This window comes from Perca flavescens, chromosome 6 (assembly GCF_004354835.1).
Source record: "Perca flavescens isolate YP-PL-M2 chromosome 6, PFLA_1.0, whole genome shotgun sequence".
Taxonomy (NCBI): domain Eukaryota; kingdom Metazoa; phylum Chordata; class Actinopteri; order Perciformes; family Percidae; genus Perca; species Perca flavescens.
In genome coordinates this window covers 4,547,233-4,562,232 of record NC_041336.1, presented here as the reverse complement: position 1 = coordinate 4,562,232, position 15,000 = coordinate 4,547,233, and the positions used below count along the sequence as shown (strand labels likewise).

At 42.6% G+C, this 15,000-nt stretch overlaps 1 protein-coding gene across 4 annotated transcripts in view; it reads right to left on the bottom strand.

The window, feature by feature from the left end:
- LOC114557016 (collagen alpha-6(VI) chain) overlaps positions 1 to 15,000 on the bottom strand; it is a 102,917-nt gene that overhangs the window by 80,544 nt on the left and 7,373 nt on the right. For 3 of the 4 annotated variants that reach the window (XM_028580226.1, XM_028580229.1, XM_028580230.1), the window contains exons 3-4: positions 13,079 to 13,214; positions 1,579 to 1,641 (exon numbers count right to left, since the gene is read on the bottom strand). The gene's annotated coding sequence lies outside the window, so the exon portion shown is untranslated. The remainder of the gene's footprint in view (positions 1 to 1,578; positions 1,642 to 13,078; positions 13,215 to 15,000) is intronic. The other variant, XM_028580227.1, reaches the window with a different exon arrangement.

Genomic DNA, 15,000 nt, shown 5'->3' with positions numbered 1-15,000 from the left:
TAGTAACTAAAGCTGGAACAGATGAATGTAGCGGAGTAACTAAAGTAACTAGTAACTAAAGCTGGAACAGATGAATGTAGCGGAGTAACTAAAGTAACTAGTAACTAAAGCTGGAACAGATGAATGTAGCGGAGTAACTAAAGTAACTAGTAACTAAAAGCTGGAACAGATGAATGTAGCGGAGTAACTAAAGTAACTAGTAACTAAAGCTGGAACAGATGAATGTAGCGGAGTAACTAAAGTAACTAGTAACTAAAGCTGGAACAGATGAATGTAGCGGAGTAACTAAAGTAACTAGTAACTAAAGCTGGAACAGATGAATGTAGCGGAGTAACTAAAGTAACTAGTAACTAAAGCTGGAACAGATGAATGTAGCGGATGTAACTAGTAACTAAAGCTTGAATGTATGTTTTTCAACTAGTAACTTTTGGAAAGATGAATTTGTCAAAGTAATTTTGTGGAACAGATGAATGTAGCGGAGTTTAAAGTAGTAACCTTCCTGGAACAGATGAATTCCTAAAGTAACTTAACCTTCAGATTCCTTCCTTCATTTCCCATGTTTTTCACTTTTTTCAAATGTTTTTGTCACTTATTTTGTAGTTTGGAGCATTTTTAGTTGCCTTCCTTCCTTCCTTCCTTCCTTCCTTCCTTCCTTCATTCCTTCCCTCCTTCCTTCCTTCCAGCCTTCCTTCTTTCCTGCCTTTCTTCCTTCGTGGCATCCTTCCTTCCTTCCTTCCTTCCTTTCTTTCTGCCTTCCTTCCTTCCTTCTTCCTTCCTTCCTTCATTCCTTCCCTCCTTCCTTCCTGCCTTTCTTTCTTTTCTTTCTTTCTTTCTTTCTTCCTGCCTTCCTTCCTTCCTTTCTTTCTTCCTTCCTTCTTCCTTCCTTCCTTCCTTCCTTCCTTCTTTCCCTCCCCTCCTTTCTTCCTTTCAGCCTTCCTTCTTTCCTTCCTGCCTTTCTTTCTTTCTTTCTGCCTGCCTTCCTTCCTTCCTTCCTTCCTTCCTTCCTTCCTGCCTTCCTTCCTTCCTTCCTTCCTTCCTTCCTTCCTTCCTGGCTTAATTCCTTCCTCACCTTTTTAAAAGAAAGTTTGTTGCAAGGTTTTGTGTCACTCATTTTGAAGTTTGTAACTTTTGTTTGAATCTTGTGTCACTTTCTGTCGACCTATTCTTGCGTCTTTTCAAAGGTTTTTTTCTAAGTTGTTTTTGAGAGTCGTCAGTTAACCAGTTTAAGAACCACTAAAGCAAACCGAGACCAGGTTCATGGCTCTCAGGCAGGATTAAAGCACAGAAAGAAGAGAAGAAGTACCGTGGCGCTTTGATTAAACACGCGAGATCGTTACGGCTCATTTACATGTGTGTGTGTGTGTGTGTGTGTGTGTGTGTGTGTGTGTGTGTGTTGGGATGCAGAGAGAGCCTGAGAGGGAGAGAGAGAGAAACCAAACAACTGGCACACGGCCTCACAGCTCGGTTTTAATGGGCCGCAGGTCGGAGTCATGGGCGCCCGCTCCACCGGGTGAGCTGCCCGGGCGCCCACACAGCTGTGAGTGTTTGTGATGTCATGTAGATGTCATGATGTCATACCTGGCACAGGTTCAGCGTCCGGCTCGAAGGCACTTCAGCCGGAGGACAGGGAGTCTGGAGATGCTGAGGAGGGAGACAAGACAGAAAGACGTTGCTAATCAACAAACACTAGTCTACATCCACCACGTTCCACTTCAGGGATCGCTCCGGTGCCGTCGGGAAATTGCGCCGGATGTCCCGTCCCCTTCCTCTGTCTCTGTGTTGGGGTTCTAACCTCCGGCTGATTTGTGAGGACTATGGTTAACTGCTCCTCAGATCTCTGCAGGGTAAATCCAGACAGCTAGCTAGACTATCTGTCCAATCAGAGTTTTCTATTGCACGACTAAAACTACTTTTGAACGAGGAGAGCCTTTAGTAGAGGCACCGTGGCTCCGTCCGGAGCTTAGCCCCGCCCCAAAACGATTGTGATTGGTTTAAAGAAATGCCAATAAACCAGAGCACGTTCTTCTCCCACCCAGAATGCTGTGTGGACTAGACGGTCCATGTATAGAGAGTTAACACCTACCGAAATATAGAAATATAGAAAAATATAGAAAAATATTGGATAGGATGGAACAACCCAATGCCGTTTTACTACATAAAAACACATCACGTTCATCATTAATTTGAATATGTTCAACAAATTGTATATCTAAATACAAGACACATTTTCTATCGGCTCTTAAGGCCAAAATTTGGATAGTCATGATGGAAACATTAACGGGTCATGTGACGACGGCTGGGAAGATTTTTTTTTTTCACAGAAGCGTATAAAAATGAAGTGCCATACACTCACAATAAACTCGCCTCAAACTTAAACAAAGAAGACCTCTCTGTACACAGTTTTCAGATGAGAGGATACAGAACAGAAATAAAGGGCAATACACAGTTTTATTTTCTTCTTCTTACACAGCTGCCATACAATGTGTGTTTTAAAGGGGACCTTTTAGCTTAATCTACCTTAACTGAACAGCTTCGGAGATGTTGGAATGGTTATATGACTTATTTCGGGTTGAATGGTGGTCATCTCGCTCCCCCTGATTGGTAACCCAATAACCCAAATCACAGACATGTCGGTTCGCACGGGACTAATATTATCGCAGGAACTCGGTGTTCGGCTAAATATGGTCCGACGTTTCCGTGGGAATTTCGACTTGACAAATTACAGACATGGCCGATTCACTCGGGATTGAGATCGCAGACGACGTGACTAATCCCGTGTGAATAGGGCTTTAGATATGAAAGGGGAGAGAGAGAGAGAGGGGAAAGACATGCAGGATTGGTACCCTGGGCCAGCTGAGCTACCCGGGCACCCACGTATCAACATGACAATTTGTCAAGTTGCAGGGTTTGACAGAGTCTGGAGGCAGTGACGGAGTTTTTCTACGTGCACGTTTCTGTTTGTCCATCTTTCCATCACTCTGAGTGCTTTCTGAAGTGTTTGGTGCGAGCGAGCAGACGAGTGTAAACAGGACCAAAGTGACTTCCTGATTGGAGACAAAGTTCCACCCTGAGACCAGATAAACAGGAAGTGATAGAGCCAGATACCAGCCACAGAGTCACTGCTGAGGAATCATCCATCTGTCTCTGTCTGTGTGTGTGTGTGTGTGTGTGTGTGTGTGTGTGTGTGTGTGTGTGTGTGTGTGTCTGTCTGTCTGTCTGACTGTGTGTGTCTGTCTGTGTGTGTGTGTGTGTGTATGTGTGAGTGTCTGTGTCTGTATGTGTGTGTCTGTCTGTGTGTCTGTCTATGTGTGTCTCTGTGTGTGTGTGTGTGTGTGTGTGTGTGTGTGTGTGTGTGTGTGTGTGTGTGTGCCTGTCTGTCTGTGTCTCTGTGTGTGTGTGTGTGTGTGTGTGTGCCTGTGTCTGTCTGTCTGATTGTGTGTGTGTGTGAGTGTCTGTGTGTATGTGTGTGTGCCTGTCTGTCTGTCTGTCTCTGTGTGTGTGTGTGTGCACCTGTGTCTGTTTGTGTGTGTTTGTGTGTGTGTGTTCCTGTCTGTGTGTGTGTGTGTGTCTGTGTCTGTGTGTGTGTATGTGTGAGTGTGTGTGTGTGTGTGTGTGTGTGTGAGTGTCTGTGTGTGAGTGTCTGTGTGTGTCTCTCTGTCTGTGTGTCTGTGTGTGTGTCTGTGTGAGTGTGTGTGTGTGTGTGTGTGTGTCTGTGTGTGTGTGTGTGTGTCTGTGTGTGTCTGTGTGTGTGTGTCTGTGTGTGTGTGTGTGTGTGTGTGTGTGTGTGTGTGTGTGTGTGTGTGTGTCTATGTGTGAGTGTCTGTGTGTGTGTCTGTGTGAGTGTCTGTGTGTGTGTGTGTGTGTCTGTGTCTGTGTGTGTGTCTATGTGTGTGTGTGTGTGTGTCTGTGTGTGTCTGTCTGTGTGTGTGTTTGTGTGTGTGTGTGTCTGTGTGTGTGTGTGTGTGTGTGTGTGTGTGTGTGTGTGTGTGTGTGTGTGTGTGTGTGTCTGTCTGTGTGTGTGTGTTGTGTGTGTGTGTGTGTGTGTGTGTGTGTGTGTGTGTGTGTGTGTGTGTGTGTGTGTGTGTGTGTGTGTGTGTGTGTGTGTGTGTGTGTGTGTGTGTGTGTGTCTGTGTGTGTGTGTGTGTGTGTGTGTGTGTGTGTGTGTGTGTGTGTGTGTCTGTGTGTGTGTCTATGTGTGTGTGTGTGTGTGTGTGTGTGTCTGTCTGTGTGTGTGTGTGTGTGTGTGTGTGTGTGTGTGTGTGTGTGTGTGTGTGTGTGTGTGTGTGTGTGTGTGTGTGTGTGTGTGTGTGTGTGTGTGTGTGTGTGTGTGTGTGTGTGTGTGTGTGTGTGTGTGTGTGTGTGTGTGTGTGTGTGTGTGTGTGTCTGTGTGTGTGTGTGTGTGTGTGTGTGTGTCTGTGTGTGTGTGTGTGTGTGTGTCTGTGTCTGTGTGTGTGTGTGTCTGTGTCTGTGTGTGTGTGTGTGTGTGTGTGTGTGTGTGTGTGTGTGTGTGTGTGTGTGTGTGTGTGTGTGTGTGTGTGTGTGTGTGTGTGTCTGACTCAGTACAATGCTGTTCCCATGAATACTAAAACAGCAGCAGCTCCAGTGAACTTTATCATAGCAGTGGGTCATCTCTTTAACATGTATTAAAATGAGCTCTACCACAATGACCAGTTAACACAAAGACACTGTCCACCTTCACACAAAGAAGCCTACGTGTGTGTCCATAGTGTAGTGTCATCAAGCTCACAGAAAGATCCTCCTTAAGGGATTAAAGCTGGAACTACCTGGCAGCAGTCTCACCTTCAACATAATAACTGGTTCTAAAGGCCCGTCCACACCAAGAACCATAACCATAACCATAACTATACTGATGTGAGCAGTGGTGTAGTCTAATGTATTGTAGTGGGTATACTGTACTGTATATAAATATATTGGCCTAGATATATGGACCAGAAACTGCGTTTGGGGGAGTGGGGGGGTCTGGGTGTCCTCCCCCAGGGTTATTTTGAGCATCAACGACTTCATTTCCTGTATTCGGATACAATTTTATGCACCAAATTTACATGATATCCTACATATTTTCGTGGATTCAGGTACATTTTATGAACCCCAAAAAAGTCTAGCGTCAGTCCCTGGGGCAGCCAGCGGCGCACAGAGCTCCACAGAGCTCCAGAGAGCTGCAGAGAGCTCCAGAGAGCTCCAGAGAGCTCCACAGAGCTCCAGAGAGCTGCAGAGAGCTGCAGAGAGCTCCAGAGAGCTCCAGAGAGCTCCAGAGAGCTGCAGAGAGCTGCAGAGAGCTGCAGAGAGCTCCATAGAGCTCCAGAGAGCTGCAGAGAGCTGCAGAGAGCTCCAGAGAGCTCCACAGAGCTCCAGAGAGCTCCAGAGAGCTGCAGAGAGCTCCATAGAGCTCCAGAGAGCTGCAGAGAGCTGCAGAGAGCAGAGATATACTATCTAGATATTTTGTTCTAGTTGTTTTATTGCTATTTTCTTTTGCATTTGTTAGAGTTTACGATGTTTATTTTATTTTTTATTTTGTCATGAAATATTGCCCGATTAAATATTTCATTTTGTCTGCTTTCATGTTGTTGTGGACCCCAGGAAGACCAGCTGGGGGGGGGTCTGGACAACAGCTAACGGGGATCCTAAACTTTCCAGGGAACGGAGGAAATCTTCGAACTCAAACCCAGCCAGCTGAGGGAAAACCAGATCGCCCGGAGAAGCGTTTTGAAGTATGTGAGGGGGGGGGGGGGGGGGGGGGAAAAACATGCATCCTGAACTTTCAACAGTGCCGATCTTAATCTGATCGTCTGATTGGTCCCCGCCTCCGCTGACTCGCCCTCGCTAATGACTGTGCATGTAGGAATATAAACTCTGACCAAAAAAGGCTTCTCTCCTGCCGTCTGCATCACACACAAGCACACACACACACACATACACACACACACACATACTCATACTGTACACACGCACTGATTTGCAGCAGATCGATGATATACACACAGGAGAAAGATAATTTAAACACAGCACAGAAAGGATTGAAACCGCGACGTGACCTTATCCCGTTTAAGCCTAACAAACGCTCCCCTCTAGCACGACCCACTGGAGCGTTTCCCATCATCAGATCTACACCAGGGAATGAGAATGAAGCTAGTCACTCTCTTACTCGCTCTACCACACACACACACACACACACCGTCCCTGCTATTCTCTTAAAGAGTTTGACGCACACGCCAACACACAAGTATAAACTTCAGGCCACTTTGCGTAGGCCACGGAGAAAGCTCTGCGTGGAGCCTCTGCAGAGGCCTGCGTCCCGCTTTAGTCGGTCCCTCCAGAAAAATGTGATTATGCAATCGTATAATTCAACGTATAATCAGCCAAAGTCTGCATTTTTTCAAATACACCGCACAAAAAGTCCCATGATACAGTTCAGGCCAAAAGTTTGGACACACCTTCTCATTCAATGGGTTTCCTTTTTATTTTCATGACTATTTACATTGTAGATTCTCACTGAAGGCATCAAAACTATGAATGAACACATATGGAATTATGTACTTAACAAAAAAGTGTGAAATAACTGAAAACATGTCTTATATTTTAGATTCTTCAAAGTAGCCACCCTTTGCTTTTTTATTAATAAGGGAAATAATTCCACTAATTAACCCTGACAAGGCACACCTGTGAAGGTAAAACCATTTCAGGTGACTACCTCATGTAGTGTCATTTTTTCAGTTATTTCACACTTTTTTGTTAAGTACATAATTCCATATGTGTTCATTCATAGTTTTGATGCCTTCAGTGAGAATCTACAATGTAAATAGTCATGAAAATAAAAAGGAAACACATTGAATGAGAAGGTGTGTCTAAACTTTTGGCCTGTACTGTATATCTTAGCAGAAAGTTGAAAAATGTTGCGTTTACTTAGCACAAGAGCAGCCATTAATTTTCCCCTGTTGCCATGGGAACGTTACGAAGTGACGTAATTACGCGACGTGAACATCATCGAATCAAATCACTCTTTTTTTTCTCTTTTTCATCAAAAAAGTTCCCACAATTTTTTGAAAGTTCCCGCAATTTCATCACATAAAATTGCATAAACATCCCGCATATTCCATCGCATTGTTTTAAGAAAATGTGCCGCATAATCAAGGATTCTTGCCCCGCAACAATCACAAGAGAAATGTTTTTCTGGAAGGACTGTTTAGTGTGCATGCAGTGTGTGTTTGAGATGAATGTGCGGTATGTGCTGCCTGCAGCTGGATGGTCACACCTGTTGACCTTTGACCTGAGCAGCGCTGCCCCCTCTGACAGGCAGCAGCCCGAGGCTACGCGCCGCGCTGCAATTATAAATCAGATAAATGAAGGAAAGACGAGACGTGTTTCTGAACGCAGAAACATGTTGAGAAAGCACGTTATTCTCAACGTTTCCCGCGCAGCGCGTTTTCATCTGGAACTTTTGACCCTCTCGCCGTGGCGTGTATTTATTTACTCATCGGGCAGAACTTTTCATTGTGCCCCATGTAAAGGATCTAAATGCTTATTTGTTAATTTTGATTTCTGGTCTGCTGTTTCTGGTTTCTTTACATATTCGAAAAAAACACAATCAATCAATCAAAAATAAACTGCATGTCCACTGAATCGATAACACGCGGATTATTCTGGTGACATAAAGTAAACTAAATTACTGAATTCAATTTAGGAGTGTTTACTGTTTAGGAGAAAAGTCCAACACATTAAATAGGAAACAGATGAGCTGCAGATGAAGAGAGTGTGTGTGTGTGTGTGTGTGTGTGTGTGTGTGTGTGTGTGTGTGTGTGTGTGTGTGTGTGTGTGTGTGGGGTGAGGTCAGTCCCTGAAGTCTGCAGCAGATCTTTCAGTTCCTTCAAACAGAGTTGCCTGAAGTATGGAAGTTCATTAATGACAAACATGTTGAGGACAAAACACGACCAAGCTGTAATCTAATCTCTGAAGTTTGCTCTGCTTTATATCTCCAGTTGTCTTTGGGTCAAATCTGACCCGTTTACAAAAACTTTTTATATCAGAACTATGACAAAAGAACGCTGAAAATAGTGACAAATGTTGGAAAAATCTACAAAAACGCAGGAAAAAAATCAACAGAAACATTTATTTTCTTTAAACGCTGAAAAAAAGTGACCAAAATAATCGGAAAAAGTGGCAAAAAACCCCATTGAAAATATTGTGAAAACTTTTTTAAAAAAAGTGACAAAAAAATTGGAAAAAATGTGTTAAAAAATTGACAAAAACATAATGATAAAAAAAAAAACATCAAACGAGTGACAAAAAAATTTGAATAAAATCGACAAAAACGTCGAGAAAAGTGTAGAAAAAGAAACAACAAAATGTTGAAATTTCGACCCAGAAAAACACAAAACCTCTGAGGACGAAGTAGGCAGCTTCCAAACAATGTTTTATCAACATCGTAGTCTATATCGACGACGACGTTTACGGAAATTGCGCCAGATGTCCCTGTTTTCAGCCGGATGTCCGTCCCCTTCCTCTGTCTCTGTGTTGGGGTTCTAACCTCCGGCTGATTTGTGAGGACTATGGTTAACTGCTCCTCAGATCTCTGCAGGGTAAATCCAGACAGCTAGCTAGACTATCTGTCCAATCTGACGACTAAAACTAGATTTGAATGTACACATGTTCCACCAAAACAAGTTCCTTCCAGAGGCTATTTAGCCGAGGCACGCTGCGTAGCACCGCCCACGACGATTGTGATTGGTTGAAAGAAATGCTAATAAACCAGAGCATGTTGTTCTCCCATCCCAGAATGCTGTGTGGACTAGTCAGACCTTCCTCCGCAGCGCTGTGGAACACAAGCGAATTTAAGACTTTTTTTTTGAAAATCTTAAATTTTTTTCAATTGGACTGGACTTTAATTCCACAGGACAGATGAAGAAATGAAAGGGGGGAGAGAGGGGGAATGACATGCAGCAACTTGTTAAGACACCACAGTAACCCTGTGAAAGGCGCCAACAAATCAAATGTATTATTATTATTATTATTATTATTATTATTATTATAATATCTAAATAAAGCTGCCTTGAATCTGTTCACATTTGTCATTAATGATCCTCCAACATTCTGGTTCTGATATTCTATATAATATTTCTCAGCAGCGTTTATCACGCAACACAGAAACTGAAACATCTTTACAGTGAAGGAGATGAAAACATGCGTGATGGATGGTTGGAGTCATCATGTGGTTTACATTGAGAGGCTGGGATTTAAAGCCTCCCACTGAGGGGGGGGGGGGGGGTTATAGGAAACAGAGACACTTTTATACATTCACACAACAGCCTTCTGACTCTTCAAAGTAGCAATCTTTACTGCCTTTCTCCCGGCAGTAATGTCATGTATCTGCAACGGTGGAATGTAACTACAAGTACAAGTACTCCAGTACTGTACTTCAGTACCAAATGTTGAGGTACTTGTACTTTACTTGAGTCTTTTCTTTTCATGCCACTTTCAACTTCTACTCAGCTACATTTCAGAGAGAAATATTGTACTTTTTACTCCGCTACATTCATCTGTTCCAGCTTTAGTTACTAGTTACTTTAGTTACTCCGCTACATTCATCTGTTCCAGCTTTAGTTACTAGTTACTTTAGTTACTCCGCTACATTCATCTGTTCCAGCTTTAGTTACTAGTTACTTTAGTTACTCCGCTACATTCATCTGTTCCAGCTTTAGTTACTAGTTACTTTAGTTACTCCGCTACATTCATCTGTTACAGCTTTAGTTACTAGTTACTTTAGTTACTCCACTACATTCATCTGTTCCAGCTTTAGTTACTAGTTACTTTAGTTAATCCGCTACATTCATTTGTTCCAGCTTTAGTTACTAGTTACTTTAGTTAATCCGCTACATTCATCTGTTCCAGCTTTAGTTACTAGTTACTTTAGTTACTCCTCTACATTCATCTGTTCCAGCTTTAGTTACTAGTTACTTTAGTTACTCCTCTACATTCATCTGTTCCAGCTTTAGTTACTAGTTACTTTAGTTACTCTGCTACATTCATCTGTTACAGCTCTAGTTACTAGTTACTTTAGTTACTAGTTACTTTACACATTCAGATCCCTGCACACAGAACACATGTAGTTTATAACATCTGGTGTCTGATTCTAAAGTAAACTAGCCGACAATATAAAGGACTACAAGTCACGCTGAGATGATGAGACCATTAAACACACAGCTGGTTGGAGAGACAGGAAGGAAAAAAAAGGGCAGAAAGAAGACAGAAAGGAGAGAAAGACATAAAAGACCCATAGAAGGACAGATTATTATTATTATTATTATTATTATTACAATTATTCTGAGTAAACTTTGACAGACTGTGATTACCCATCAACAAGCGCTCCTCTGATCTGTACTACTCGTCAGCATAAATCCGCATCTCTGCTTTTCTTAAACACAAAAGTTCGATATGATTTCATATAAATGAGGTTTATTGACCATGAATTCTAAAAATAAATAAGTGTAAAACTAGAGGTGATGAGTTCACTGGTGATATCGGGGACAAAAAAGCTTTTCTAAAGCAGAAGAATAGGCAACAAAAAACGTCAAAAGTGTCAATTTTCAATCGTGACAGAAAGACAGAAAGAAGGAAAGAAAGGAGAGAAAGACAGAAAGAGACCGAAAGAAAGGTCACATAGAAGACAGAAAGGAGTGAATGACCGAAAGAAGGACAGAATGGAGAGAAAAAGAAAGAAAGAAAGGACAGACAGAAGACAAAAAGGAGCAAAAGACAGAACAGAGGACAGAAAGGAGAGAAAGACAGAAAGAGACCGAAAGAAAGGTCACATAGAAGACAGAAAGGAGTGAAAGACAGAAAGGACAGAAAGGAGAGAAAGAGAAAGAGACAGAAAGAAAGAAAGGACAGATAGAAGACAGAAAAAAGGACAGAAAGGAGAGAAAGAGATAGGACAGATAGAAGACAGAAAGAAGGACCGAAAGGAGAGAAAGAGAAAGGACAGATAGAAGACAGAAAGAAGGACAGAAAGGAGAGAAAGAGAAAGGACAGATAGGACAGATAGGAGACAGAAAGAAGGACAGAAAGGAGAGAAAGAGAAAGGACAGATAGAAGACAGAAAGAAGGACGGAAAGGAGAGAAAGAGAAAGGACAGATAGGAGACAGAAAGAAGGAGAGAAGGACAGATAAAAGGACAGGTAGAAACAAACTGCTTGTTCATCATCCCCAACCTACTTTTATTGAACAAATTGAACATTGAATTGAATATAAAAGTGTAATTTCCTGCTGATATTTTCTTTCAACTAACACAAGAAATCTCTGAGTGTCTATTGGATATATCGAAGCCTTTCGCGATATGTATATTGTGCCAGTTAATATTGCGATGACGATTAAAAAAAATAACCAATATATTGTGCAGCCCTGCTGATAATGTGCATTAAGAAATGACTTCACAGGTGGAAAAAAACATCTGAATGTGATCCTAAATTCAATCTTTTCGTACATTTTTCCACCCACACTAGAGTGCCAATTAACAATTATTTTCACTGATGAGTTGTTTGGTCTCTAAAATGTCAGAAAATGGTGAAAAATGTGGATCAGTGTTTCCCAAAAAAAACCAAGATGACGTCCTCACATGTCTTATTTTATCCACAACTCAAAAGATATTCAGTTTACTGTCCCAGAGAGAAGAAACTAGAACAATATTCACATTTAACAAGCTGACAGCAGAGAAGTTTACCTGTTTTTACATTAACAAAATGACTCAAACCGATTAATCGATCATCAAAATAGTTGGAGATTAATCTAATAGTTGACAACTAATCGATTAGTCTTTGAACTAAAAAAAGACACATGAAGGTGATTGAATTATTAACCCCTTGTGTTGTCCTCCCGGGTCAAAAAGATTACTTTTTTTAATCCTTTTTTGGACATTTGACATTTTCATTGCTTTTTCCGACAATTTTTGTTTAGTTTTCACTGACACCAACTTACTACCACTAGTTGTACACTACTTTATGGAATTCATGGTCAATAAACCTCATTTATATAGAATTATACCTAATATTTGAGTTAAAAAAGCAGAAATTATGAATTACTTTGACTACTAGTTAAGATCAGCGGAGCGTGTGTATGTTGAGTGGATGACTTCAGTCAGGATGCTGATTTGAAACCATTTCAATTTTCACCCGAAATTCCATGAAAGTGATCAATTGTATTTGAAAAGAGCGTTGTATGGAATCCATCCTTTTTTTGTGGTAATTTACAGAAAGGAGAGAAAGAAGTACAGAAAGAAGACAGAAAGGAGAGAAAGACATAAAAGACACACGGAAGGACAGATAGAAGACTGAAAGGAAGGAGACAGAAAGGAGAGAAAGACATAAAAGACCCATAGAAGGACAGAGAGAAGACAGAAAGAAGACAGAAAGAAGACAGAAAGGAGACAGAAGGAGAGAAAGACATAAAGGACCCATAGAAGGACAGACAGAAGACAGAAAGGAGAGAAAGAAGACAAAAAGAAGATAGAAAGGAGACTGAAAGGAGACAGAAAGGAGAGAAAGACAGAAAGAAAGACTGATAGAAAACAGAAAGGAAAGAAAGAGAAAGAGACAGAAAGTAAGGAGCCAGAAAGAAGACAGATAGAAAGAAAGAGAAAAAAGGAGGACACCGCAGCCGAGCCAAGCTGGTACTAGCAGTGCGCGCCCACTGCTCCTTTGAGGGATGGGTTCAAAGACAGAGAATGGATTTCGTTATGTGATGTGACATTAAAAGTACCTTTACATTTGGGTTACATATTTCTGATGTAGACAGTTTTAAAAAGGGGTCAAAGTTGATCTGAAGACAACAGGAAGCAAAAGCTCATCCCCAACAGCAACTCAGCAGAGTTTACAACAAAGTGCACTCTGGAAGCAGATGTGGAAGGGGAGTCAGGTAACAAACACTTGATGCATTTCAGAATGAGCTGTGTTAATGCTTTTCTTCATTCATTCACACACACACACACACACACACACACACACACACACACACACACACACACACACACACACACACACACACACAGGAGTAAGGAGTAGGAGTCACTTACAGGTCTGCTGCTCTGCGTCGGTCCTGTCCTCTGCTCGCTCAACGCCCGAGTCCTGCAGCCATGTAGGGAGGCGCGGGCTGCTTCCTGCAGGAAGCTCCGCCCAGCTGTCCACTCCTCCCACACTACAGGTCGGACTCTGCACAGGGAGCAAGTTAACACTTCACTCAAAGGTATCTACATTAGAGTCACATGACACTGTCATGAACACATGACACTGTCATACTCTTATTTATAGTATCAAATCATAACAAGAGTTATCTCAGGCCACTTTACAGGTAGAGTAGGTCTAGACCACACTCTATAATTTACAAAGACCCAACAATTCCAGTAATTCCCCCAAGACCTGACGGTGCTGGTTGGGGGGGTGATGAACAGTGGCAATGATAGTCACAGTAACGATAATGGATCAGTGACTAGAAATAGTAGTTACAGTAGTTCATGGTGTAGCAGGGCACTGCAGGGCGTAGCAGGACGTAGCAGGATGTAGCAGGATGTAGCAGGATGTAGCAGGATGTAGCAGAGCGTTACAGGACGTAGCAGGACGTAGCAGGACGTAGCAGGATGTAGCAGGATGTAGCAGAGCGTTACAGGGCGTAGCAGGACGTAGCAGGACGTAGCAGGATGTAGCAGGATGTAGCAGGATGTAGCAGAGCGTTACAGGGCGTAGCAGGGCGTAGCAGGACGTAGCAGGACGTAGCAGGATGTAGCAGGATGTAGCAGGATGTAGCAGAGCGTTACAGGGCGTAGCAGGACGTAGCAGGACGTAGCAGGACGTAGCAGGATGTAGCAGGATGTAGCAGGATGTAGCAGAGCGTTACAGGACGTGGGACGAGGCAGGATGTAGCAGGATGTAGCAGGATGTAGCAGAGCGTTACAGGGCGTAGCAGGACGCAGGATGTAGCAGGATGTAGCAGAGCAGGACAGGGCCGTAGCAGGATGTAGCAGGATGTAGCAGGATGTAGCAGAGCGTTACAGGACGTAGCAGGATGTAGCAGGATGTAGCAGGATGTAGCAGGATGTAGCAGAGCGTAGCAGGACGTAGCAGGACGTAGCAGGATGTAGCAGGATGTAGCAGGATGTAGCAGAGCGTTACAGGGCGTAGCAGGGCGTAGCAGGACGTAGCAGGACGTAGCAGGATGTAGCAGGATGTAGCAGGATGTAGCAGGATGTAGCAGGATGTTGTAGCAGGGCATAGGGCTTGTGTATGTTAAGGATGTAGCATGTAGCGGATGTCATGACAGTGTCATGTCACTCTTATGTAGATACCTTCAAGTAAAGTGTAACCAAAGGTATAGTACGTAGGATTGGGCATCGACAACCGGTTCCAATAATAACGTTAGTGATAGTGAGATGCTTTCTACAGTTACATTTCTAGTGATGAATCAGCGAAAACAGGTTTTATTCCTCTGATTCATGGCTTTGTCCGAGACGCTCCCTCTCTTTAGTCACTCTCTAGCTCGCTCCACCGTACGTTGAGCCTCCAGACTCCATGTAAATAAACATTTTATCATCGTAAAACACACTTCTTTCAAAGTCGACAAACAAAATAAAACAATTTAAAAATCACCACTCTGGTTTGGTTGAAATAAACCCTTAATTCACCCATTTACATATGGAGATAAGCTGGCTCTATACACACTAAAAGTCCTGATTATTTACATGGAGTCTGGTGGAGATATGCTGGCTCTATACACACTAAAAGTCCTGATTATTTACATGGAGTCTGGTGGAGATATGCTGGCTCTATACACGCTAAAAGTCCTGATTCTTTACATGGAGTCTGGTGGAGATATGCTGGCTCTATACACGCTAAAAGTCCTGATTATTTACATGGAGTCTGGTGTAGATATGCTGGCTCTATACACACTAAAAGTCCAAATTATTTACATGGAGTCTGGTGGAGATATGCTGGCTCTATACAC